Below are 26,494 nucleotides of genomic sequence, written 5' to 3' on the forward strand. Positions count from 1 at the left end.
ACATCTTAAAATGTTTCGCTCATGTTTTACAAACTACCTACTTATTTCTCTCCTATAACAGGATTGGATATTCTCAAATCGTATCCCCACCTTCCCTTTGCCCACAGTGCTGTAAACTCCTGGTCCACCCCCGCTGCCCCAAATCTGCTCCTCCTTCAGACTTTCCCATCTCCAAAATGGCACTTCCAGACCTCAGGGTGAACCTTGACAAAAACTCTCCTTACCCTCTTCATAAGCAGTTTGTCCTCAAGACCTCACCTCTCCACTCCTGAGACACACTTCCACCCCCATCCAAGCTGTCGCCAGCCTTCTTCCGAGGCAACTGCAGTTCGCTGCTGCTGCTTCCACTCTTAGCCACTTCAGTCCTGTCCCACACAGCGTCGCAGACTGATCTTTCTCAGAAGTCAATTGGATCATGTCACTCTCCTGCTTAAAACCAGTCACCGATTCCTCATTGCCCTGAGGGTCAAGTCCGAAGTTCTTAATGTGGTGTCTGTGGACCTGTGAGATGTGGCTTGTGCCACTCCCCAGCCTCACCTCGGCACCCTCTCCCTTCCCAAGGCTCCTCCACATGATCTCTAGTTTCTTCCTTTGGGCCTTCATATTTTCTATTACTTTTACCGGGAACGCCCCTCTTGCTCGGGATTCTGTCTCCCTCACACACACACAAACCAGTGCTACTCATTTTTCAGGCTTCAGCTTAAACGTGACTTACTCAGAGAGGCTGACCCCCCAGCCTATTGAGGGCCTGCATTGTTCTGTCTCATAACACCCTCTCGTTTTGTTTCCTTCATAGCATTTATTCGACTGTGGATTTATTTAAAAGCTGCCTGGCTTCCAAGCCATAAAGTCTCATTAGGGCAGGGATCTGTTCCGTTCACAGTAGCCCAGCCAGCGCTTAGCACAATACCTCACACATAGTAAACACTCACTAAATAGTAGTTGAATGAATGAAGGAATGTGAGTAAAACGTGGATTTCCTTGGCCTCATGTCGCCAACTTTAGTCCCTTTCCGTGGATTTTGTGGCCAGAGTTCTGGGTTTGAATTTTGACTTTCCATTTATGAAGCATGACTGTTAGTGAGTTACTTAACCTCCTTGATTCTCAACATTTCTCATGTATAGAATAGGGAGAGAGATGCGCACCTCACAAGCTGCAGTGAGGATCCAGTAAGATGAGGTCGGGGAGAGCCTTGGCGTGGCGACTGACCCCAGTGCGGGCGCTCAGTCAGCACCTGTGCCGTCACTCCTTTCTCGTCCTGCACCCCTGCACCGTTACCCTGCTCTCCATCAGGCCGCATTTCCTTCTTCTCAACTTTATTAGGTCCCAGAAGGTCTCACATGTCTTCGGGGAGCCTCCTTCAGCAGTTCAGCCCTTGGTGGGTGCTCATTCCTCAAACCGTTCACCTGCTCATTTCCAGTCCTTGGAACGTATAATGGTGACCTTTATTGGTTTTGTTTTTAAATCTTCCATGTGTCCTGTTTCTCCAACTAGACTCCAAGCCCTTTGGCCACAGGATTCCCATCTCAGGCTTCTTGTCTCCCTCACAGTACCTGACTCAGTGCCTTACAAAGAGATGCTCAACTCCATGTTTGTGAGTGCCCTCAGGGTATCAGGCACTGTGGTAGTTTTCACATTCATTGTCGCCTAACTTCATCTTCATGAGAACCCACCAGGTAAGTATTACTATGTCTGTTGGGAAAACAGAGGCTCAAAGTATAGTAATCTAACTTAGGGCACCCAGTGAGCAGAGAGCAGTCTGTTAACTCTGTGTGTTTGCTTGATAGCCTGGCACATCACAGACGATCGATAAATAGTTGTTAGTACACTTCCCACCACACCATATTGCCTGTCTCGGGAAGTATTTATTCACGCTGAGGATGGTCATTATCATGTTCTCACTTCCTCCCTACCAAGAACTTGGCTGAAAATCCCCTGTCCTTGAGCCTCTCCACTAAAGCCCTCCCAGTGTCCTGTACCCCAGGTTCACACTCAGTTTCCTATTTGTGCTACATCTCGTTGCTAAATTCTCATAGACCCTGACCCGGCCCGCCTCTTGTCTCCCCACAAGCCCTGTTCTCGATATCTTTCCCCCAAGAAAGCTTTTCTTCCTCATGGCCCTCCCTTCTCCCATCCCCCTTCCAGTCCAATTTTACTTCCGGTTGCAGGGATTAAGAAACACACCCCCACCTGGAAATGCCCTCTGAACTAAAGCGCTTATGTCCAGAAGATGTCTAAGGTTCTTTAGAGGGAGAATTATTACTACTCATTAGTTGGATAGCTTGAACGAGGCATATCTCCTCTCATAGCCTCAATTTCTTCACATATAAAATGGTAAGAATCGCTCACATTTATCAAGCACCTACAAAAGGGACATAAGCATTGGATATATTAGAAGTCAATAATAGCAGATGCTTACTCAGCACTTTTTGTGTGCAAATGCTTCACATGTATTTACTCACTTAATCCTCACAACAACCCTACAAGAATGTTATTTTTTTTAATGTTTATTTATTTTTGAGAGAGAGAGCGGGGGAGGAACACAGAGAGAAGGAAACAGAAGATCCGAAGTGGGTGCCATGTTGACAGCAGAGAGCCCAAAGCAGGGATCGAACTCACTGTGAGATCACTGCCTGAGTCCGAGTTAGATGCTTAACCGGCTGAGCCACCCAGGCACCCTGAGAATGTTATTATTAATACTATTTGACAGACGAAAAATGGAGGTCTCCAATTTAAGTAATTTTCCCTAGATCACCCAAGCCAGGGGGTGGTAGAACGGGGCTTCCAAGTGCAGCAGTTCTGGCTGCGGAGTCCTTGTCCTAACCACTGCCCTATACTACGTCTTATTTCCTCATAAAACAAGAGGGGCTAGTTAAAAAATAATCCCCTAGATTTTTATAGCTCTTTTCCAATCCTAAAGCACTGTTCATACTCCATACCCTATTTAATCTTCAAAACAACCCTAGAGGTAGATATTATCAGAGCAGTTTATGGGGTAAGAACTGAGACTTACTAAGAGGGTCATGTGTCCAAGGGCACACAGGGGGTGAGGGCAGAGTCAGGACTCGAACCCAGGACCGCTCATTCCCAGCGCCTCTCCTGCTACATCTCTGATGCCACTGTCCTTTCTGAGTCTCCTCCGGCTCCAATATTGTACGCTATCCTTTCCTCTCTCTTTTTTTTAAAAAGAAACCCCAGTGTTCCTCAAAGAATCCCCTGCCCTGTCACCCCCACACCTTCTCTGCGCAGTGCGTGCTCACAGACAGCACCAGGGGGTGCTATAGACTAGCACACAGGGACGTGTGCTGCCCTGGGAGCCCCTGCTGGAGGAAACAACCAGAAGCTTCCCTGACTGTTCTTTTCCTTTTAATTTGTTTATATTTAAAAAAAAAAAAAAAAAAAAAAACAAACTTTTTCGTAAGTACTACTTGTACATAGTACAAAATTTTAAAGGTAAAAATGAGTATACAAGGTACCTGCTCCCCAGTTACCCAGCTCATCATCCTGGGGGGCAAACCCAAGAAGTTTTCTAGTGTTTCTTTCTAGAGATATTCTGTGCTTATGTAAGCAAATATGTATTCTTCTTCCCACACAAATGATAGCATACAAACACGCACGCGTTGTTTTTTACTGTTCATGCAAATGGTACCATACTATGCACACTATTTTTCCTGTAGCTTCTGGGGGTAATTTATGTAGCAGATCAGTCCTCGTCATAATTCATAATACCTGTATTGAATTGAATGGATAAACCATAATCAATTTAACCAGATCCCTATTATTTTCTATCTTGTACCATTACAAGCAAAGCTGCAGATAAATACACTGTACGTAGGTCACTTTGCACATGTGTGTATCTGCAGGATAAGTTCGCAGAAATGAGATTGCTTGCCTCAATACAAATTACACACATTTGTAATGCTGATCAATACTGCTCAATTGCCTTGCACAGAAGCTGCCTGTTTATGGCTGCATCAGCAGGGCATTGGAGGGTATGTTTCCTACACCCTCACTAACACAGAATCTTATCAAGACTTCTGATCTTTGCCTTCCCCATAGGTGAAAGATGGTTTCTCACCACGGTTATAATTACATTTCTCTTGAAATGAGGATCCCCTGACCTCTGGGATTCATTCATGCAATCTGTAGTTAATTAGCAGGTGTCTCCCATGTGCCAGGCACCATGTTGGGGCATCTTCTCCTCCCGCTGTCCCTGGTCTGACTTTCACAGTCTTTTCTGCCTGTCCCATGCTGGCCTGCCTTATCATGTCTCCCAAGCAGCCATTTTCCTTGCTTGGCCATCCTCACCAGGTCAAGCAGGGGCGACCTCACTTGACCTCTTCTTTAGAGGCTTAAGAGTGAGGAGAATGTGGTTTCTTGCCTTTTCTCTGTTCTCAAGACTAATTCCTGTAACCCAATTAAGCAAAGCTGAGAGGTGGGGACGTGTCTTAAGGTCAGAATTAGCCCTGAGACCTGGGGCTACACAAACCATCCAGTCCAATGGGTCAGTCACTGCTTCAGTTTTCCCATCCGTCCCCCTCTAGGTGTGAGGAAGATGAACAAAGAGCAGGTACCTGGACACTTGTCTGAGTTCAGGGGTGTTATTTGCTCAACGAGTGGCCGGTTGAAACTTCCTCAGATTAGATGTCAGCTAAACATAAATGCATCTATGAGCAGTACTATTTAGATGAAAGTGGGGAAGAAAAAGATGTTAGGATCGATGTTCTTTTCTACATGGGAAACCTCTGAACCGTTTCTCAACTCCCCCTTTTTTTGCAGTCCCAGAGCACTTGACCCTGTGATGCACTTAACCCTGTTACAGTTTAGCTGCTCCTTTACTTGCTTTCTCCATAAGGCTATATATGAATCAGCTTAGGGCTGGCGTCTTTGTTCATCTTTGTATCTGTCCTCTGAATAAAGATGGAATCAAGACATGGGACTTTTGAATGAATATCTTCCTGCCCTCCAATACCCAAGCATGGCGTCTGTATGAAGGCCCGCATCATTCTCTAGTAGCTGAGCTAACAGGACCTCTACCTCTAGTTCATCCCACGCACGACTGCTGGAGTTTCTCTCCTAAAGCACACTGGTAATCCAGTCACTTGTGGAGGTTCCCTGTGGCCTACTAAATGAAGTGCAAATTCCTTAGCTTGGAATTTAGGGGCCCCCGTGGTGATATGGCTCTGGTCTACCTTTCCAGTCCTTTCCACTACCTCATGCTCCAATCAAACTGAATTACTCAATGCTTCTCAAGTGCGCCTACTTTCCATCCCTGTGCTTCTGCCCCTGCAGGGCCTCCTGTACCTAGAACACGTTCCTCTTGCTCCCCTTCCATCACTTATGCCTGCTTCAATCTCTCTCTCTCTCTCCCCCCACCCCACCCTTTGTTTAAAAAGTAAGGGTAATAAGTTTCTAGAAAGAAGATAAATTTACATATCCTTCTGGGTCCTTTCCAAATATAATTGGCCCCAAAGACTCCTGTTCAGATCCCCCAGATTTCCAGCTCAGCTCCTCCGTCGGGCTTTGTTGTTTATATTTCTCTCATAACTCATGTCTGCTGACATCCTCATTCCTGCCGCACCTCAAACTGAAGACTGGAAAGCAGAGACTGTGTGACCCATCTTTGGGTCACCTACAGTTGGTCAATGTTTGTTAGAGAGCAGGCTTTCCTTGACGTGTGGCCTGTTTTCTTTCCTACTTTGAGTTTGAGAAATGAGAAGAGTTTGGGACCCATTTCCACAACCGCTGCAGCCATCCCTGTAGACCCTCTTCTGAAAGGGATCTTAAAGCAGAGCCACCCCAGTAAAGTGAGGAAATCCTATCAGCCCTACAGAGAACAGCAGGACCCTGTGCCTAGGGCTTGGGAGAATAGTGTCCTGTTCGCCCTTTTTCGGAGTGAAGGGAGCGTGGTGAATATGTCTGATGGAAGGAGGAGCATTTGTTCACTTTGAGTTCTTGGAAGGAGAAATGGAAAGCCATCTCTCTCCTTCCCCTGAGGCAGACAGGCACAGATGCTTCTCTGTTAAAAGGCCTGTCAGCAATGTTGGGTGGTGATGTGTGCACTGGCAAGGCCACAAGAAGTCAACCTGGTCCTTCTCCAGGGCTTTCTCATGGTGCCTTCTTCAGAGGACAGAGTGGTACCTCAAAGTTTGAACACGAGTTTTGGTTTGTACTCCACCATTCAATGGCTTGACCAGGTCCCTCAGTCTCTCTTGGCCTAAAAATAGCAATAGCTTTACCTTTACCTTCCACATGGACTGTTCTGAGCACCAAAAGAAAAAATGTACATGAGAGCGTTTTGCAAATTATACATATTTTTAAGTTTATTTATTTTTGAGAGAGAGCATGCACGTGCACAAGTGGGGGAGGGGCAGAGAGGGAAGGGGACAGAGGATCCAAAGCAGGCTGATAGCAGAGAGCCCGATGCGGGGCGCAAACTCACGAACTGCGAGAGCATGACCTGAGCCAAAGTTGGACGCTTAACCAACTGAGTCACCCAGGCGCTCCTGTAAATTTTATTTTCAAAATGTTATTTATATCCTGCCTTGCTGTGCAATGGGTTTACAGAGGCTTACAAGATACAGAAGATGCAAAGTAGCATAAATTAAAGATGAGAGTTAAAAGCAGAAGAAAAAAAGAGTGAAGATGTAATAATAAGCCCTAAATGAGGTTAAATGCATACCTAGTTTGCTCTGGGTGGGTCTCAACGTTGTTGGGAAACTGTACGGTGTTCTCTGAATCAGTGGAAGGGGTCACTTGGATGGTGGTGTTCCAGGGTGTCCAATATGGAGGTTGAAGGCTCGTAGTAGGGCTGACAAATTCTGGACGGGCCTTGGATCTCCATGAGTGGGGACTTGTCCCAACCTCACCCTCTGCATAGGTTCCACCGCTTTAGTGCCAGATCCACTCAAACCTGGAGGCAGCCAGGTCCTTCTAAACATCTTATCCTAATCCCCATTCACCCCACACGGCCAGCATTACCTCCCTGTGGGGACAGAGTTACCTACTGCCGACTCAGACACTCATTTAAAAAAAACCCACAAACCAGTTTTATTGATATATATAATGTACATATCACAGAGTTCACACTTTTAAAGTGTACAGTTTAGGGCACCTGGGTAGCTCAGTTGGTTGGTTGTTTGACTCTTGATTTTAGCTCAGGTCATGATCTCACGGTTCATGAGTTCAAGCCCTGCGTTGGGCTCCCAGGCTGATGGTGTGCAATCTGCTTGGGGTTCGTCTCCCCCTCTCTCTGCCCCTCCTCTGCTCGCTCTCTATCTCTCCCTCTCATAATAAGGAAATAAACATTAAAAAAAAAAAGTATACTGTTCAATGGTTTTTACTATACAGACACTCTTAATCTCTTGTAGTAAATGCCATGCCCGTCTGGTCTACTTTGCCACACTAGACCTCAGTTTCTTTTCCTGCTCTCCCTCTGCCCTAATTCTTAACTCTCTGAGTCAGGACTCAAATTCTGGAAAAGGTGCCCCATAATTCCAGCATTTCCCACCTCGGGCCCATCTCTTTGGCTGGGTGCCCTTATTAGGTCTGCTGTACCAAAAGTAAACTGGCTCTGGGGATGGTGGGGAGTACACAGAAAAGCCGCCAGCATGATCTCCACGTTTTGCAAGATTGAGGAACGCCCAGGAAGAATCCAGGCGGCAAGAGGTTGTGGGCAAGACCAGCCCAGGGAGCTGCAGCACTTGACAGATCACATTGTTAGACCGTGACTCACTCCCGCCGCAGTCTGGAAAACTGAACCTCTCAGCCTGGCCTTCAAAGGAGGGCCGCTCGGACTGAGGGCCGCTCTGAGCAGTCCTCTGAGGGCCAGGTTGGACAAGCAGAGTTGGGACCTGTTAATTCCAGAACTGGACTATTCCACACTCCTTGCCCCCACATTGGGAATACCATGTTAAAAATCCTATGTTAAAAAATCAAATGTTGAGGGGCGCCTGGGTGGCTCAGTCAGTTAAGCATCCAACTCTTGATTTCGGCTCAGTTCATGATCTCACCGTTCCTGAGTTTGAGCCCCACGTTGGGCTCTGTTCTGACAGCGCTGAGCCTGCTTGGGATTCTCTCTCCACCCCTCACCCCCTCTCATGTGTGTGTGTGTGTGTGTGTGTGTGTGTGTGTGTGGTCTCTCTCTCTCTCAAAATAAAGAAATAAGAACTTAAAAAGAAAAAGAGTAAACTTGTTCCTTTCCACAGGCTGAGGAGGGGGTACCCAATGAAGACCCTCTGCCCTTCTAGCACAGCACACAGTCCTGCTCTCCTCACATGCCAGGGCTAGGACCTGACTGGAATGTTGAGAGCATGACCCGGAACTCCCTGTCTGATGCGGGAGACAGAGTTTGGTCTCTAGGAACCCACGTCCCGTAGAGGAACTTTTGACTAAAACAGTTAAGCATTATTTCATAGAGAGTGTGTTCCCAGCTGCAAATCCTACATCCTACAGAGTGCTGAAGCCACAGAGAGGGGACTGGGTCGTGTCAAGTGTCTTTCTGAAGCTCCTTCCTTAAAGCCCTTGTGGGAACCATCACATATATGTGGGCATGATTTCTTTCTTTGTTTTTTTTTTTTAAGGTTTTATTTTTAAGTAATCTCTACACCCAACATGGGGCCCGAACCCACCACCCCAAGATCAAGAGTCTCAGGCTCTTCCCACTGAGCCAGCCAGATGCCCCTGTGGTCACAATTTCTAACACTCCTCCATACAAAGCTATGTGGAGATAGTGTCCATTGCCCAAGGAAGTTAAGGCTGGGCTGAATTAGGGTAAACTGTCTTTGGGTTAGGAAACAGGAAAGACCCCCAATTCAGTAGCCTTTCCACCGCTCCAAGCCACTGTCTTTGACATGAGGAGCACAGGGACTGGACGTGTTGGAGAGTGGGCTATGCAGTCAAGTGGGACAGCTACAAGATGGTGAGAGCCGCTCCATCTAATCAGGGAATGGGGATGAAGGAGTAGAACCAGGTTTCTCAAAACAGTATTTTCTCTTCTATGGGAATAGCCAGTGCATCTGGAGAAGACAAGGAGAGCTTCCTATTTTAGGGGGAGGTCGGATGGTTGGGAGACCATCCCATAGCCAGTAAGAACACCTGCGTGGTCACTTTCCCCAGCTACACAAGTTCTTGGCCCCACTCACATTCTATAAGGTGGTCACTGGTACTACGTCCATTTTCTAAGTGAGGCTCTGAGAAGTGAGATCACTGGCAGCCGGCTCACTGCAGATTTGGGACTGGAGCCCAGGTCTGATCACAAGTCTGGTGGTTGTTCCACTATGCTGCGTTGTCCACCTTATGAGGCTGGTGTCTAGGGTCATTATTGATTCCAAGGTCGCCACTGTAGGCCCCTATTCTTGACCCAAGCCAGTGCCCTATTCATTATTTTGGGCAAAGTTGGAAAGGCTCATACTCAGGGCGTATAAACCCCTGGCCCCTTTCCCAGGCTCGCCAAGCTGTTCTTAGTCAAGATGTTCTTAGGCTTAGTTTTGCACCCCCTCCAGCCCCCACCCACACCCTTCTAGCCCCAGCTGACTTGGAAGCAGGGAGAAAGACACAAGGCCAGAAGTCTTTTGTTATCCAATGATGGAGAAATGGCTGAAATCCCGGCATCTCCCCCAGAAGACAGAGGCAGCTCTGGATTTCCTGTTGCTCCCAACACGGGCCAGATAATTGGAGACAGATTTTTGGGCTTGGGTTGGGAGGTGAAGCTTAAAGTATAGTCATCGGGCCTCCTGTGAGTCCATGTGCGCGAGCTACTTTGTTGGGGTTTCTTTGTTGGTACTGTGTGTGTGTGTGTGTGTGTGTGTGTATACGCTTGTGTTTGAGACAGTGTGTGTATATCTAAATGTGTACATATGTGTTTGTGTGATCTGCCTGTTTCCCTTGTACTTCTTTGTTAGTGTACTGGAACTTGCATGTGTGTATCTGTGTAAGAAAGTGTGTAAGTGTGTGTCTGGGTCTCTGTGAGTGGCTGCCTTGTTTTATTTTCCTTTGTGAGAGTCAGCCTAGCCTGGGGAGACCTCAGTAGTTCTTTTTGGATCTTATTACTCAAGACTTAGCGATTAAATGTAAAACAGTAATTAAGATTAAAAAAAAAAAAAAGGCAGGAAGGCAGATGGCCTTCAGCAAGAGGCTGTGAGGGATAGAAACAGCCGGAGGACAGTCAGAGGAAAGAGCAAAGGGGAATCTTCTTACAGGGCAGAGGGTCTCTTTTCAGGGGTACAGATAAGCCCCAGTTCCCCCCATCTGTCTAATGGAGAAAGGCATCACATACCAGAACAGCTCTGCTTTCTCTGCACTTGCAAGGTTGGGCAAGGGAGGGAGCTGCTATTGCCTTCCTGCCTGAATCAAGCCCCTTTCGTCTAAGCCTCTCTATGCACATTCACAAATGTAGGTTCTTTTTGCTACAAATGAGATACAGACCAGTTGGGACGCAGCCTAAATCATAACAGCAGTTATGGCCGGTCATGATATACCTGCTGCAGGCTTCACCCCTGGGCTGGGCACTTCACACACATTTGGTATCAACAGTTTAATGTATGTATGTATGTATGTATATAACACCACTTATGAGCTGAGAATTGCTTTTTGCAGAGGAAATGACCTTATGATAGAGCAAGGACTTTAACCCCCGCCATGAGTCCCCCAAGTGGTAATTTATTTGCTCACTCACCAAACGTACTTCCTAGCTACCTTCATTAGACACTATGCCAGATATCAGAGGGGACGCAGAGATGGACAAGTCATAGTTCCTGCCCTTACAGAGGCCACCCTCTAAGGAGGAAATCAATGATGCTCTGAGCAGTGCCAATGTCAGTGCCAGAGCAAGGTGGCTGTTGCAGGGCTGAGGACTTTTCAGACGGGGGCAGGATTCATTCCCAGAATGAGCTGTTCCTTATAGAGACATTGGAAATAAGGACTAGCTGGGGAGAAGACATGCTGGAAATGAAGGGCCGTGGATGTGTGCTCTGGGGGCTTGTGTGGGAAGAGATGAGGAGGACAAGGCCTGACTGTGCTCTTCATAGCCCCGCATTCGCTGGGTGGACTTTGTGTCCTTAGATGGTCCAGCCCCTCTGGCGGGAGGAAGGAGGGAACTGGGGAAGATGCACACAGCTATGCCTCTCTGGACTGGTTTCTGAGGTTCCCAGGTGGCTGGTTGGGGGCGGGGAGGGAACACACAGGGAGGGTAGAGTCCCCTACTAGCTCCTGGTGGCCTGATCAATTCCCTAGTGCAGCCGCCTCAGCAGGCCGCCAGTCCCGGCCTAAATCGCTTCCAGTTTGTTTAGTCAAAACCCTTGGCCCCGACATCAAAGTCATTTGGAGTTTCTGGGGGTTGTTGTTCTTAGAGGGTGTTTATTTCGGAGATGGTTCTCTGTCACCGACTGTGCCTTGGGGGGGGGGGGGGGGGGGCGGGGACGGGAGGGGCTGCTAGGGCCTTTGGGTCTCAGAGACATCAGGTTGCCTGGGGGAGAGTGACAGGACAGTTTCCATAGCAGTTGCCCCCAGGACACTATCTCTCCTATGCCTGCCTCTACCTGGTGCAGAAAGAGAGGCTGCTTCTTCCCTGCCCAGGGCCCCACAGAGGAGCCTCCATTCCCGTCAAATTTGTGCCAGACATTTTAGTCTGGGCTTCCAGGGGTCAAGTCTAGGCCACATCCCCCCTCCGCCCATACCAGCCCTCATCTTAGAACCCATGGGCTCACTCCAAGCACACAACTCTCCACTGTCCACCTCACCATCCTCTCCTCAGAAGAGCCTTCCCCGCCTTGCTTTTCTTTCTTTCTTTTTTAAGTTTATTTATTTATTTATTTATTTAGAGACAAAGACAGCATGAGCGGGGGAGGGGCAGAGAGAGAGACAGAGGGACAATCCCAAGCAGGCTTTGCACTGTCAGCACAGAGCCCAACGTGGGGCTCGAACCCACAAAACCATGAGATCATGACCTGAGCCGAAACTAAGAGTTGGATGTTTAACCAACTGAGCCACCCAGGTGCCCCTGCTTTTCTTTTTTAAGGTTTTTTTTGTTTTTGTTTTGTTTTGTTTTGTTTTGTTTTGTTTTGGGAGGGGAGCAGCATGAGCAGGGGAGAGGCAGAGAGAGAGAGAGGGAGAAAGAAAATTCCAAGCAGGTTTGGTCTGTCAGCACACAGAGCCTAGAGGCCGACACAGGACTCGATCTCACAAACCAAGAGATCATGCCCTGAGCCAAAATCAAGAGTCACTCAACCAACTGAGCCACCCAGGCACCTCACCCCCTTTTCTTTTAATCTGATTGGCTGAATGTGCACCCAGCTATTTGAACTTATACTGGGCTCCATTTGGCTCTGGAATCTGCACCTTTCTTACTTCTGAATTCCTGCAGGTTCTAGTTGGTCCCCTTTTTCTGTGACTTGTTCCTCAGTGCCTAGCACAGGTGTGCACCCAGAGAAGAGGAGATACTCTCTATCCAGGCGAGCTTGCTCCATAGGGGCTCTTAGCAAGCGTGCAGAGCCCATGGCCTGGGTGGGGGCAGAGCTCCCAGGAGTCTCCCAAGGAAAAAAAAAATCTGCACCGGGTGAAGTGGAAACCAACTCCAGGGCTTAGCCATTCGCTAGGGCAGGAACAAAGGAAGCAAAGAAACACAGGGAAGGGGAGAGAGAGAGCTGGGGAGAGAGGCGAGAGAACAGGTAACAGGCCCAAGTCTTCAGTAACCAGCTGTTAAACACAAAAGTTTCCAAGCATGATCTATAAGGACAAGTCTACTCTGAGTCGACTACCTTCTTTCCTAGGGGGTTCCTAGGGGTCAGAGGGGTCTCTAGACTCTCCCCAGTTTCTGTTCTCCCTCCACCACCTCAGCTGCCTCTATTTTCTCCTCCTATCATTTTCTTGGGCTGTGCCCTTCCTGCTTTCTTAACTTCCCATCTGCTCTCTCAATGCTCCCAGACAAAGGGAACCTGAGTGCGCCAGTGGCCAGTTTTCTCCCATTGGCTAATAATTTACAGTTGCTTGCTAAAAAACAGAACAGTAGCCTGGCTGGGAGAGAGGGAGGTAAGACTAGGAGTGGACTTAGCAATCACCTCTGCTGTGGGATGATGGGAAGGGCTGAGTCTGAATCTCCTGCACTTTTGCACACACTGGTGAGCCAAGAGCAAGGTCTTTACAGGGAACCCCCTTCTAGAAACTTGGCCAAGCATAGATAGGTGAGCTCCCTGCTCCGTGACATTCCCACAGGAGCCTAATTGAGGGTAATCCAGAATGCCTGGACACAGGCTTCCTATCCTCAAACCAATGTCTTCAGTCCCCTGAGGAGCTTGTCTCCTAATTATGGGGGGGGGGGGGGGAGGGTGCAGTTTTGAACCACTCTCCCAGGGTGGCCCCTTGGCTCAGTCATACAGCAGGTGCCTCCCTTTTCACCCCAACCCCTCACTCTGTACCCACCCCCAACTTAGCAGGCTGTTCATTAGTTAATAATGTTAATGTGGCTGCAGCTAGTGATTAAAACCATTGGTTTGACTGAGACTTAGCGATCAACATCCCTGGCATAGTTGCTAATCCCTCGGAAATATGTGTTTAATAATCATAGGGGAGGAGGTCAGGGTGGGTGGTCCTGGGAGCTGGGATCCAGTGTCTCCTATTCCCCCAGCCCTCCGTTCCCATGGTTTCTCGCAGGCAGGCACTCGGGGATGTGTCCTAGCAGGGGAGCCACTTGGGAAGACTGGCCAACTCTGCAGCAGATGGAGGCGGTGCCTGGTGCGCAGCTGCCTCTGTGAGCGGGGCAGAGATGGGCTTGTGCCAAGGGTGTGGCTGGCATGGCTCAATGAAGTGCCCAGGGTCAAGAGGCTTTAGCCACGTGGAAGGATTAAATCTGAGCCCTGTACTGCTCACTCCTATGCCAAATGCCCAGGGAGGAACCACGGGTTCCAGGAATCACCTCCCCAAAGCAGCTCAGGCGGAGGCTTCCTCGGTCTCTCCCAGTCAGAAAAGCCTTGAGTCAGGATTCCATGTCCATTGCCTTAGGCTTCTCAGGCCTCCTGATCATCCCATTCAATTGTTTAATTTATGTAAGGCCTTTAATAATACATAATTATAATTGTTATATTAACAATATAATAGGCACATAAAAATGTAAACTATTAATATATTATGTGCAAGAATATAATTATTATGGTTAACATTTTATTGACTGCCTACTTTGTCAGGCCCTTTATATATATTACCTCTTATGTTCATAACACCCTGCCAAGCAGGCCTTATTATCCTGTTTTATATATGAGAAATCTGAGACTCAGAGTGGTTAACTTGCTCAAGGTCATATAGCTAATAAGGGGCAGGGCCAGCATCAACCCTAAGTCTTTGGCTAACTTCACACCCATTCTTTCCCAAGCCTAACACTATAAGGAACTGGAAAAATAAAATAATACACTGACAGTGCTATTGAAACACTTACAGGGGGAACCTGGATGGCTCAGCCAGTTAAGTGTCCGACTCCTTATTTTGGCTCAGGTCATGATCTCACGGTTCATGAGATCAAGCCCTGCTTCTGGTTCTTCACTAAGCATGGAGCCTGCCTGGGATTCTCTCTCCCTCTGTCTCCACCCCTCTCCCCTGCTCTGCACGGTCTCTCTCTCTCACGCGTGTGAAATTAAATAAATAAACAAACAACAAAAAAGGAAAACACTGATGGCGCACACCTGGGTGGCTCAGTCAGTTAAGCGTCTGACTTAGGCTCAGGTCATGATCTCACAGTCTGTGAGTTGGAGCCCCATGTCGGGCTCTGTGCTGACAGCTCAGAGCCTGGAGTCTGCTTCGGATTCTGTGTCTTCTTCTCTTTCTGCCCCTCCCCTGCTCACACTCTGTGTGTGTGTGAGAGTGTGTGTGTGTGTGTGTGTGTGTGTGTGTGTGTGTGTCTCAAAAACAAATAAATATTTTTTAAAAAGAAAAGAAGAGAAAAACACTGATAACACAGCTCCCAGGACATGGTACATGAGCGCGTGTGCACACACACTAAAAGTTAGATGATGGCACAAAATAGCTTTTGGAGGGCTGATGCAGGCAGTGTGGGTGAGGGCCCACAGACTGGTACTGGCAGTAAAAGTCACAGTTTGGAGGAGGGAGAGGCCACCAAGGGCAGTAGGGATCACTGAAGACTATGGAGAGAGGAGAGGCATTTAATGGATGGGCAGGTGTCCGTGGTGGGAGGAGCAGGAGAAAGATACACAGGGTGGAAATTCAATGGCAGCAAATAGATCAGACTGGTTTACACGGTGCTGGTAACTTCTATCCTTCCATTCACCATCCCTGTAAGCAGGCCTGCCCCTAACATTTGCGGGGCATGGGACAAGAGTACAAATAAAAGCCCACAAACAAAATTTCTAAATATTTAAGAGGTACAAATCAAGTGAACAAATGTAAATAAGATAGATCCTATCCTCTTACCTTGACAAATCCACTTTCAGAATGACTTTGGAGTTTTGCACTGGAACAGGGTGGGGCCGCCCCACCTCTCACCTACCCACCTTGTTTCCACCAGCAATTCCTTTCTGCTCTGCTCTGGCAGGGACACCTCCGTGGCCCATGTGTGCAAGCCCTACTCACACCCACAAACAGCCAACCCTTGACAACCCCTCAGGTCTGAGGGTACGCGCACTTGAGCTCCGCCTGCCCAAGGTTGAGGGGGCAGGAAGTCTAGGGTCACTTAGATGGGGAATTTGGGGGGCGCCTGGGTGGCTCAGTCGGTTGAGCGGCCGACTTCGGCTCAGGTCATGATCTTGCGGTCCGTGAGTTCAAGCCCCGCGTCGGGCTCTGTGCTGACAGCTCGGAGCCTGGAGCCTGTTTCGGATTCTGTGTCTCCCTCTCTCTGACCCTCCCCTGTTCATGCTCTGTCTCTCCCTGTCTCAAAAAAAGTAAATAAACGTTAAAAAAAATTTTTTTAAAAAAGATGGGGAATTTGGGAAATCAGTGAAGCCCTCAGTTCAGGGGCAAAATTTAAGGAACACCAAAAAATTCAGTAATAAATAATATTTTAACACAATATTTTAAAAATCAAATTAAATGCAAAATATTCATAGTAAAATATCAAAATTTTAAATAAAGACAGGGTCAGTATTACTGTTTTTGTTGTTACTACTGTTTGGGCTTTTGGTTTTTGTCTTTCCCTTCCTTCCTGCCTGCCTTCCCTCCTCCTTCCCCCTCCCCCCTTCCCTCCTTCCTTTCATTCTTTCTCTTTCTCTCTCTCTCTCTCCCTTTCCTCCTTCTTTGCCTCCTTCCTCCCTTCCTTCCCTCCTTCCCTCCCTCTTTCTTTCTTTCTTTCTTTCTTTCTTTCTTTCTTTCTTTTTCTTTCTCTCCATTCCTCCCTTCCTCTCTTTCTTTCTTTCTTTCTTTCTTTCTTTCTTTCTTTCTTTCTTTCTTTCTTTCTTTCTTCTGCCTCAGATATCTGTATGGTTTCACACAGCACTGGGCCAGGAACCCAGGGCATGGTCTAGAAGCAGTGTGGAGGGGACCATGCAGGTTCAGGGGAGACGCATCCCATGGACTTTGTGCCGTGGAGGCTCAGCACTGGGTACCCTCTTGCCTAGAGCCTAAGGGTGATATGTACTGTGAGTTCCTGACCAGCAGCTAGCAGAGGATCTGACATTTAGTAGGCCCTCAGTAAATGCTTCTTGAATAAGCTTGAATAACTTCTTAAATAACTTTTCTGAATTGTCACAGTTATATTCATTACAAGGTTACTTAGTGAGCTGGGTTATAGTCACTCTCAACACAGTATCCCTGTTATCGGGCATGTTGGCTGGGTCAGGGACATGAGTGAGGGAACAGAGGCAAGGAACCTGTCAAGACTCAGAGAAGACTGACCTAGGATCCTAGAACAGTTTTGGGCAGCAGGAGGCAAGGCTGTGGTTGAAGAGAGTGAGCTCCAAAAAGAGGAGATCCATGGGAGACGGTGGCCAGGAGTCTCAGCGGCTCGGCCGGAGCAGAGTTCTGAAGATGGTGAGGTGGGGTGGTGGTGGAATAGAGACTTCGGTGGGGGAAGTGGGGTGAGGGAAGAGTGGACTCCGGGAGAACCAAGGAGCAGGCCAGGGAGTGAGCAGGAGTGGGATGCAGGGAAGGTAACTATGGAGCCTGGCAGGAAGAACACAGGGTCTGGAAGGAGTGGCCGGTGTTGTGTGTTTCTGCACAGCGAATAGGGGCCTGAGAAGGGGGGAGTAGAAGCCCCAGAGTGGGGATCCCAGAAGCCAAGAACAGGTCAGTTCCTCCAGAAAGGTTCTGGGCAGCCCCCTCCTCCCTTCCCGGACTCGGGTTACACACTGGTGTTTCCTATTTCAGGCCCTAAGCCCTCCACCACGTCCTCCCTCCCCCTTGCCACTCCCCCCTCCCATTCCCCAGGGAGGGACAAACACACTTGATATATGAAGTGTTTCCACCTCGACTCTTGGGAATCCCACAAAGGCTTCAGTGTGTGGCGGCCCCTCCTCCCTTTCCACTCCCAGCCCCTCCCCTCCCTCTGTCTGGGAGTCTGGGAATGCCTCTTTTTGGGGTGGGGGGAGGCGGCAGAGAGCAGGAGGACAAGCAATGGGTGTGGAGGATTCTCGTCCTCTCCAGCCATGCCCCCCACAGCAGGCGGGCGTGGGTGAGTGTTGGGGGTACCCGCTGATGATCCCTGGTTTCTTCGACTTCTCACCAGGGCCAGGCTCCAGAGGTGAAAGTGGTGGGGGTGGTAAGGGGTGGGGGGCTTGGCTTCTACATTTGCCTCTTTGCCCACCTTGCCCGCCTCACTCACTTGCTGCCGAAGCCCCCTCCCACTGGTCAGGGGAGTGTTGCACACCCCGCTCTCCTCCACACGGGAACCCAAAGGAGAAAGAAGGCACATTCAAATGCACTCCAGGTGCCAGGCATTGTGCCAGGCCATTGTACCATAGTCATCTCAGTTCCTTCCGGGCAGCTTCTGAGGTAAGACAAGTGACGTTGGAGGCAGTACATCAGTCACGGTGTTCAAGACCATGGACTTGGGCGGCAGGCAGACCTGGGACCAAATCCCAACTCTTGGCCTCATGAGTGGGGCACGTTTCTATACCCCCCAAAGTTTCAGTTCCCGATCCCTAAAGGAAGAGTAGAAGGCTTTCACAAGCTAGTTACAAGCGTTAAATAGCAGGGGCTCCTGGCTGGCTCGGTCAGTGGAGCATGCAACTCTTGATCTTTGGGTCGGGAGTTCAAGCCCCACACTGGGGGTGAAGTTTACTTGGAAAAAAAAAAAAAAAGAAATATTAACTAAGATATTGTGCATGAAGTACCTGGCCAGTGGAATGTAGTAGATGCTGACTGGTAGGGGGCGGAGCAGCCCCTGAGCTTTCCACTCCCCAGCAAGTCTCCTCTTGGAGGGCAGGAGCCCTGGGCCCTATGGAGTGGGCTTGGACCCCGCAGAACGAGGCCAGGCAGGGGATATGGTGTGCAGGAGAGAACTCCCTTCCAGTTCCTGGGAGCACCCTTTGGAAGTACAGATGGCACTCTTGACTCCAAAAGAGCCTGAAGTTGGGGCGCCTGGGTGGCTCAGTCGGTTGAGCGTCCGACTTCGGCTCAGGTCACGATCTCTAGGTCCGTGAGTTCAAGCCCCACGTCGGGCTCTGTGCTGACAGCTCGGAGCCTGGAGCCTGCTTCAGATTCTGTGTCTCCTTCACTCTCTGCCCCTCCTCTGCTCACGCTCTGTCTCTTTCTGTCAAAAATAAATAAACATTAAAAAGAAAAAAAAAAAGAGCCTGAAGTCAGGGACCTTGAGGACACAGATGTCCCACCTCCCATCCCCAGGCAGTGTGTGGGGGGGAACCCCCCCAACACAGTGGGTGGTCTCTCTGGCACTCCTCCTCTGACTCCCGGAGAAGCTGCCGCTGGCCCTGGGCCACACCAGCCACTCACAAGGCCCAGTCACACCACATGTGTCCAACACTCGCGTCTTCCCCACACAGCGTCACAACAAAGAGTGGAAATGGGCACACGTGGGGGTTTGGAATAATGTTTCACACGTGAATGAGTGAGCTTATGTGCCGAGCACAGGTACGAGACACCCATGTGGGGCAGGGGCGGGGGGGGGGCGGTAAGCTTTGGGTACCTGTACATTGCATCTTATCTACACGTGAGGGGGTGCCTGTGTACATACACATTTGTACTCACACAACTCCTAGCCTCACCCTGGGTTCCCCGGGGGCATGTGTGCGCCATGTGCCAGGTTGTGTGTGTGTGTGTGTGTGTGTGTGTGTGTGTCCACGTGTGTGACTGCATGTCAGACAAACTCCCTGGAGCTGGGGCTCTGCGGGAAGGGTCAGACGGCAGTCTGAGACACTTTTCATGTGTCAGGCAAATCAGGCTCCCCTTTCAGGAAGCCTTCCCAAGGAAAATAAACTAGCCCAGCTCCTGGGGCAGACGGGGAGGGAGCTGGGGATCGGGAAAGAGAGAAGGGATGGCTGAGCGTGGAGGAGGAGGTCACAAAGCAAGGCAGTCAAATGACACCCCTCTGGCTCCACCCTATGACCCTATTCTGATCTCTGGAAATTGTCTTCTTTTCACTTTGTCCTGGGAGAGGTTTGTCCTCTTTCTCCTCTTCACATCCTTTTTTTCTCTTCTCTGTCTCTCCTGCCCTCCTTTCTTTTCTCTATAAGTTTATTTATTTACTTTGAGAGAGCGAGCAAGTGAGCACGTGAGTGTGCATGCACATGCATGCACAGCGAGGAAGGGGCAGAGAGAGAGAGAGAGAGAGAGACAGAGAGGGAGAGAGAATCCCAAGCAGGCTCCATGCTGCCAGTGCAGAGCCCTTCAAGGGACTCCATCCCAGGAACCAAACCCCAAACCGTGAGATCACGACCTGAGCCAAAATCAAGTCTGAGGCTTAGCTGGTTGAACCACCCAGGTGCCCCTCCCCCTGTTTTCTTCTCTCCCTTCTCTTTCATCTGCTCTTCTCCAATTTCTCCCTCTTCCTCCCATCTCCTACTACTCTGGCTGCCAGCCAGTCACCTCTGCTTCTCTCCCACCTCTACAGAAGGGGCCAAAACTATGGTGTACCAATGAGAACAAGTGGTCAGAAAATCCCCATCAGGAGCAGTACAGGTGTAGCAGTCGTTGGAGGGTTTTTTGTTGTTTTGTTTTGTTTTGTTTATATGGATTGTTTTCCACTTTTGTCTTTGGGTGCCAGATTGGCTGCAAAGTTCTCTGGCTGTTGCCTTCAGCTATGGAGGGGATCTTTTATTTGTCAACTGACTAGTTGACTGCATCATTAACCATATGTTTATTAAGTACCCTGTTAGTGCCAGGCACTGTTTTCGGCTCTAGAGCTACAACAGTGGGCAATAAGCAGAAGAAGCAAGGGGACTCTGCCTCACAGAAATTTCACACTGATACGGAAGTCAGAAATTAAAGTGACACACATAACGTAAACTTAAAACAACCTTGAGGGTTACAGACAGAGGAATACACATATATATACGTGTTGTGACAACCTCTAAAGGGGGAAATGACATGATCAGAAAGATGGGAAGGATTTGCTAAGGAAGTGATTAGCCTAGATTTGCAGAAAAAGTAAAAGTTAACCAGGCTAAGGAGTGGAAGGGATTGTGAAGTGAGACAGATTATTGGATTGTAGTAGGCAAAGGGAACTGTATGTGCAAAGGCCCTGAGGCCAGAGGGAGGAGAGGGAGTTAGGTCAATTTGTGCAATTGAACTAAGGCCTGTGTGGTGAGGAGGGGGAACTTGAATGGAGCTGGGGCAACAGCCTGTACAAATCATGCACACTCTCGTAGGCTATGTTGAGGATCATTCATCTTGACAAAATGCCAAAATGCTTTGTAAGTATCATGTATTTTGTAACTTTTTGAAGTTAAGAAAGTATAAATTCATTAAGACTTTTAAATGAGTATATATTTTTTCATACAACAGCATCCATACATATTTGAAAAACATTAACACACAGACCTGGTGGGAAAATTCTATTCTACAGGTGATGCTTGGTCCACATATGGAATCCTCAGGGACACCCAGGTTGAAGGTCACTGTGCTGGGGAAGAGAAGCAAGGAAGGGATAGAGACTCACCCCAGTACGTTGCCAGGCCTAGGTTCAATAGAAGAAGGCAGGCTGAGCCCAGCTCTACTCCTGGAGAGTCTGACCTTGGCCTCTGCCACCCCCACCATGTGCTTCGCCTCTAACAGCTGAGCTGGCTTGTGCTTGATGGGTGGAGGGGCAGGCAGGCAGGCAGGGGATGGGAGAAGGATGAGACAGCTGAGGAAGAAAGAGAGAAAGAAGGAGTAGTATCCTACTCGAAGCGTGGCCTGGGACCCGAGCGTCAGCACCACCTGGGAACTTGCAGGAACTTCAAATTCTCAGCCCCCACTCTAGATCTACTGAATCAAAATCTCTGAAGTGAGGTGGACTTCATGGCATTATATTTTAACAAGTAACTCCTAGACACTGTTAAAGTTTAAGAACCAGTGATACAGAGGGCATCACTGGTGGGGGGTACTCGGCTGAATCAGTGAAAACAGGACTTGAGTCTTCCATTCAGCCATCCAGCCACCGTCTATTGCTGGGTACTCCATGTGACCCAGGCGCTTTTCCCGTAAGTCTTTCTGATGGAAAGGTGCTGAGACGGAAATAACACAGCTCCCTCAGGCCTAGTCCCGGCTCTCAGCTCTCCCGGGTCACTGTCTGACCTCTTGTTCTGGGGTGGAGAGTACCGCCCCCCCCCCCATCATGGCCCACATGTGTAGGGTGAGGGAGGGGAAGTGTCTCAGGAGGGATGTCAGGCCAGGCTTCCTGGCAGACCCAGCTGTCCTTTCCAATCCACACTGCCCCCCACCTCCCAGCTCCTTCCCAAGGAGCACGCCCAGCAGCTGCAGGAACCACCCAGCCTGGCCCAACTCTAGCCCCAGTGTCCCCCAGCTCAGGGGAAGTAGAGTTCAACCTGTTCTTCCCTGATGGGCCCTCCCAGACCTCCACAAAGGGACCCAGACCCACCACAGCTGGAATCTAGGACATCCCTGGAACCCTTCTCTCCTTCCCCACAAATCTCCCCTACTTGAGGGTATTGGGAAAAGCTGCCACAAGCCATGTCCTCACCCCTGTGCCCCTGCCTGAGCCCCAAACCCAGCTGTCAGCTCCTCAGGTCACAGCCCACCCCCACTGAACGCCATCCCACACTGTGGGTGGGATCTCATCTCCACACAGGCCAAGCAGCTGGCTGGACCACCTGCCTCAGGAGAGACCAAATGGAAGGCGGAGAGGAAGGGCAGGGGTGGGGGAGGCTCTGAGGGAGAGGAAGCAGGGGTGAGAGGGCTGGGGCCAGGAAGTCTAGTATGTTAAAGCTGAAAGGGGTATTAGGGATCAGCTAGTGCAGCCTGGACATTTCACACCCCTCCCCAGGACGGGAGAGATAGTTGGGGCATCCCTACAGAGAAACGTGCTCTCCCCCAACTGACTGTAGTCTACTTTATTGTTTACCCTCTTCCTCTAGGAGCTTCCTATAGCGAACTCCATATTTCTTCTCCCCTATCATTCATTCTACTACTCCTGACTGCCCATAACTGGTACTTGGTTCATTAGCTTGTCTCATAGTCGCCCCATGTCCATAATTTTTTGTATCTTAGATGGAGATCCATCAGCAGACTGGAGGTTTCCTAAGGACAAAGGCTATATCTCTCGTCCTGGAAAACAAATGATGTCTCCCTTTCACTAGAACACAAGTTTCCTGAGAGCAGGGGCTGTATCCCGTCTTAGACTAGGGTTCCCCAAAGGCAGGAACTGAGCCTCCAGAATTTTGTGGGCCTCCTACTCACCTCTCTGATTCTGTTCCACAGAGATAGCCCTTGTTTAGTTCCTTAGACATGTGGCCTGGAACCTAAAAGCAGTGAGCCCCTTGGACAGGAGTACTCACTTCAGAGGCTATCTATGCCTGAAATGGCTGGTGCCATTTGGAGCCACTGGGGCCAACACTTTGCAGGCATGACCTGGGAATTCTCAGACAACTGTTCCCATTCCTTGCCCATCCCAAGATCCTAAATTTTTGTCAGAGTAATTATAAGGCTTGGTGTTCTATGGTTCCTGTCCCAGCAGCCCTCCTGGGAAGTTCTCTGACGTTTTGAAGGGAGCTCTACCTGAGCTGGAGACCCTGTGAACTCAGGGACTGTTGTGGGGTTGGGGGTGAGAGGAGAGGCCTTCCTTCCTCCTGTTTGCAGAGGCTTCTGGGGATGGCTGAGGCAGATGACCCCTCTCCAAAGCTCCCAAGGGCCCAGCCCTTTATTGACTTTCCCTCTCCCATTTGCCCCATTCCCTCCTCACCATCTCCCAGGATGAAATTCAGCAAAGGCACCAAGCTAACCCTCACTCTCACAAAAAAAAAAAAAAAAAAGGGGGGGGGGTGGTGTTACCCTGAGTGGCTCAGCCTGTTAAGTGTCAGACTTTGGCTCAGATCATGATCTCATGATTTGAGCCCCGCATCAGGCTCTCTGCTATCGGCATGAGCCTGCTTGGGATCCTCTGTCTCTCTCTCTCTCTCAAATGAATAAACGTTAAAAAAATAAAAAGCTTCCCCCAAAAATAAAGCTAACCTTCTCTATGGAATTGGTCCTAGAGCCTTCCTCCCTGGCCCTCAAAGGGGTTTCTGGGATTTCTGTCACAGCTCCCAAGCTACCAAAGTCCTAGTTCATTCTGGAACTTTCTGATATTATCACCCTGAGCATCCAGCAGCCCCAGCCCCAGCTGGAGATGTGCCAGTAAGTACAATGAGACCTCAGTTCTGTCTCAGAGGATCCTGCCACGGCCTCTTTCCACACTGTGCTGGGCCATATAGTGTACAGGGCACCTTCATACATGTTATCCTAAGAACACACCTGTGATGGGCTGGCTAGCACTGCTTCCTCTTCCAGTCTCCATGACACAGGGTTAGAGCTTGCCACATTACACTCTATTCGTGTATGTGATAACCCCACACCACCCCATACTATTAAGGATGAGCTTCTAACGGTCAATGTCCTTATTCACTTTTAAGGCCCTGGTCACTAGCAGAATATGTGGCATATAGTAGCCATCAAGTTTGTGGGACGGATGGATGGATGGATGGATACAGAGACAAAGGAACATGATCTGTACAACAACCCTATAAGACACATAGGACAGACCCTATCCCAATAAAGGAAGCAAGGCTCCGAGGAGCTAAGAAATGTATCCCAGGCCCCACAGCTAGTCTGTAGAACGGGGACCCCAGGCCAGGCCCTTTGTTTCAGTTTCAGTGCACCACCCTATCCGCAGTGCTAGCTTGGAACTAAACCCAGGCCCCCAGACTCCCTACACCCGGAGCACTGTGTGTGGCTGCACAGGTCACACACTGCACCACTCCCGGAGGTGCTCTTCACGTTACTAAATGGCCACTCCTGGAGCTGCTGCAGGATGTGGCCCCTGTGGCTGCCTCCCCACTCACTGCTCAGCCCTCTTTGTGCACATACTCAAATACTTAAGCCAACAGGAATTCATGACCTCCTTCTCTTCTCCTGCTGTAAGAGTGCCTGCCAGCGAGGAGCTTCTGAGGGGCAGGTGAGGATCCCTGAGGAGTACACAGCACCCCCTCCCAGCACCACCGTGTGCCTCCCGCCTCCCCAGGTAGGAGCACTTCTGTGGAACCTCACCGCGTCCCCCCCCCCCCCCCACAGGCCCCTTACCTGTGCCCACACCCACCCCTCCACACTCGCCTCCCCACACACATGTGCACCATGCAAGCCAGGCACAGGGCCCCAGATCTCCAAGCTCCTGATGGAGTCTCAACCAAGCAGGGGGCTGAGGGCTGGGGGCCGCCTCCTGCAGCAGAGCCCCGTCCCCCTCCACTCGTGTGCAGGGCCCTGGCCCCTCCCGGGGAACAAGGCTGGGATTAATAAGCGGCGCGGCTCCCTCCCCTAATGGGCTCCAGCTGCACAAACATTCCCAGAATTCAGAGCCTGCTCTGTCTGGGGCGGCCCAGGCCTCAGCTCCAGCATTCCTGGCCCCCTCCCCCTCCCAAGCCTGGGACAGCTGCTCCGGAACTCCGGCAACTGGCTGGGGATCGAATCCCAATCTGGCTTTTCCAGAGGTGGGGGGTATTGGAATGACTGGGGGTGGGGTGGAGTGGGGAGCAGAGGAGGAGGGAAGAGGTGAACGAACTCTGAAGGGACGTCTCAGTTCCCGCCCTACCCGCCCCTCCCCCTCGGCTCTGTGGCCCGCCCCTCCCCCAGCACTGCTTACCCTCTTAGCAGTAGGTACCAGGGGCCCAGCTCAGACTTACCTAATTTGTCTCACCAGGCGGTGCCCTTGGCTGGCAATGCCCAGGAGGAGGTGACAGGACAGAGCTGGGAGGAAAGATAAACATCTCCCCTTGTGTTTTAAGAGATCCAGCTGTGTCTCAGATGGAATCTATGGCCTGGCAGGAGCTTCATTCAAACAGATTCTTATCAAGACGGGAAGAGGGGGGTAGCAAAGGGAGCAGAAAGAAGAAGGAAAGTGGGGTCCTCACCCTCCCGTTATCCTCTCAGGGAGGGACATTTAGGGACCCAGAGGCAGGAGTTCTAAGTACATAAATATGTGCCACGTTGATGACAGCTCTGAACCTGTCTTCTCTTTCCCATCTCTGGATCAAGGGCCAGAACGGGTCATTCGGCTGTCCTTACCCAGGTGCCACCAGTTTAGCTAGTTTGTGGGACACCAAGGGCTGAGGCCAGGTGAGGAGTCTTGTGACTTGACTTTGTGCCAGGGTCCATCTGACTGGGGGGACTGGTGGAAAGCATAGGTGACCCTAAAGGAGGTGTGTGACTGTCCATGTGTGCATGTGTATCGATGCCCAAGCCTGAGCAGCTGTGTTAAGTGGCACTGCTTGACATGTTCGGAGCGCACACACCTCATCTGCCTTCTGTATGTCCCACATCCATTAGGACAGGCTGCCTGCTAGCCACCCCCTCCCCTGTTGGAAGTGTCCCTACGTGGGGCATGTGCTGGAGAGAGGCTGAGAAGAGAAAGAATAGTAAAAAGGAAAGGGAGGTCAGAGAGGGGAGAGCCCTGCGGGAGGCCGTGTAAGCAACAGAGGGCACCAGTTTGGGAGTTGAGAAATGTGGGTGCTGGCCTCACCTCTGCCATGAACCAGCTGGGGCGTTTGGACAAGTCACTTCCCTGACCTGGGCCTTAGTTTCCTTATCTTGAATATGGGAAAGTTAGACTAGAGTGTCTTCTGAGTTCCTTCTTAGATTCCACTGTCACTAGAACTGGGTTTGGGGCTACAGGGAAGATGCCCATCTCCTCAGACCTGTGGAGAAATGGGCTCTGGGCAGGCCACCAAGAGCAGTCAACAGGGACTGCATGGAGGGTACCCAAGTCTCCCTGGAGAGGCAATCCAGAGGAGGGGAGTGATGGCAGGTTCTCCCAACTGGCAGCTCTTGGCGGCAGTCCCGTGTGAGGGCAGAGGAGGGCCACTGAGACAGGGAGCATGGGGTCAGTCACCCTCTCGCCCTCATGCAGCAAATATAC

General features: G+C 50.0%; 1 long non-coding RNA gene across 3 annotated transcripts in view; it reads left to right on the top strand.

The window, feature by feature from the left end:
- Positions 1–26,494, top strand: part of LOC109258241 (uncharacterized) — a 90,427-nt gene that overhangs the window by 23,638 nt on the left and 40,295 nt on the right. The window contains exon 3 of one of the 3 annotated variants that reach the window (XR_002076256.2): positions 4,545–4,624. The exons of the other annotated variants lie outside the window; for them this stretch is intronic. This is a non-coding gene — a long non-coding RNA (uncharacterized LOC109258241). Of the gene's footprint in view, positions 1–4,544; positions 4,625–26,494 lie in introns of those variants that run through there. 3 annotated transcript variants of the gene reach the window in all.

Source organism: Panthera pardus, unplaced genomic scaffold (assembly GCF_024362965.1).
Source record: "Panthera pardus isolate Hobbes unplaced genomic scaffold, ASM2436296v1 HiC_scaffold_3, whole genome shotgun sequence".
Taxonomy (NCBI): domain Eukaryota; kingdom Metazoa; phylum Chordata; class Mammalia; order Carnivora; family Felidae; genus Panthera; species Panthera pardus.